Here is a 1,396-nt window from a genome sequence, read left to right as displayed (position 1 = left end):
GAAAAATGTGTTCTATGAAAGCTCCATCGAGAGGAACCTTTTTTTGTTTTAGGGGAGGTATCCCCTCGTATGTGTATATGAATAAATTTATAAATGTATGTATGTATTTGCTTCCACATGCTTAAATAGATATGGGATAATGGATTGCCTATGGAGAGACACTAGCTTTCATGAGGGCTAGAGTTGGAGGAAGACTTGTTATCAAATTAATTTGAAATATGGACCTCAAGAGTAACCAAAAATATATATATATATATATATATATTTAGATAATCTAGTCCCAGAAAACCTCTCCATGAAGAATCTAATGTCAATAGTTTCTTGTGTAAGTAGTGCTCAGCTAGCTGCTGACGGAAACAACCCAGTAGGAGAAAGGCTTGATCAGGAAAGGCTGATGTCTAGAAACCCCTGTAGGACCGCTCTACATTATCATGCAGGGCGATTTTTGCTGCCACAAGGTGGCAGTGTTAATGGCCTATGAAGAACACAACTGGTCTCATGACAGCAATTTTTACATTTGGCTTGTCGTTTTCAAAGATAGAATGAGAGATTGAAAATATATTATTATAAATTATAAAAGGAAACATTTTAATGCCCCCCAAAAGAAAATATATTTTTAAATATTTTTATATAAGATAGCTTAATTTGGTAAGGAGCCTGGTGGGGTACTGGGTTACTTGTTGGGCTTCTAACTGCAAGGTCAGCCGCTGGAAACTACCAGTTACTCTGTGGGAATAAGATGAAGCTTTCTACTACCAAGATTTCAGTCACTGGCACCCCCACGGCCACTTCACCCCTGCCTTATAGGGTGGCGGCTATAAATTAGAATCGACGTGATGGCATTGCGTTTGAGCATAATTTGGGAGGCATGAGAATATTTCTTTTATTGGCTAATTTTATAATCAGTTCATTTGTTTTGATTTTTCCCTTAATCAGAGCACTGCAGACCCATGGTTAAAACCAAAATCCAAAGTAGAAAACAAAAGATACTTTTCCTTGCTTTGCGCCAAAGGGCTTTTAATGAAATACCACCATCTTCCTTTCTATCCCCACTTCCATTCCCCAGAAGTAATTAACTTTTTTTTTCCCGTCAGTTACACTAGAGCTTTAAATAATATGCCCTATATCTCCAGTTTTTATTTCACCAACTTTAGACAACAGATACATGAAAGGCAAAAACCTGGCTGGCTCACTAATTCAATCTCCTACTTCCATTCCTTCTCTCGATTTTTGATAGTTATTTTTCTATCAGTCAACTGTACTTTTGTACAAAAATTACAAATTTAACACATTATTTAAGCTCCTTATTGACCCATTTTAAAGTTGTTCTAGTTTTTAATATTTTCTGCTTTCTTTTCAATTGAGGTTTTTCTCGGGTTTAGTTTGCTATTGCTAG

The sequence above is a fragment of the Echinops telfairi genome, unplaced genomic scaffold (genome assembly GCF_000313985.2).
Source record: "Echinops telfairi isolate 266 unplaced genomic scaffold, ASM31398v2 ScPeMD7_7420;HRSCAF=8458, whole genome shotgun sequence".
Taxonomy (NCBI): Eukaryota; Metazoa; Chordata; class Mammalia; order Afrosoricida; family Tenrecidae; genus Echinops; species Echinops telfairi.
This window is presented reverse-complemented; position numbering follows the sequence as displayed.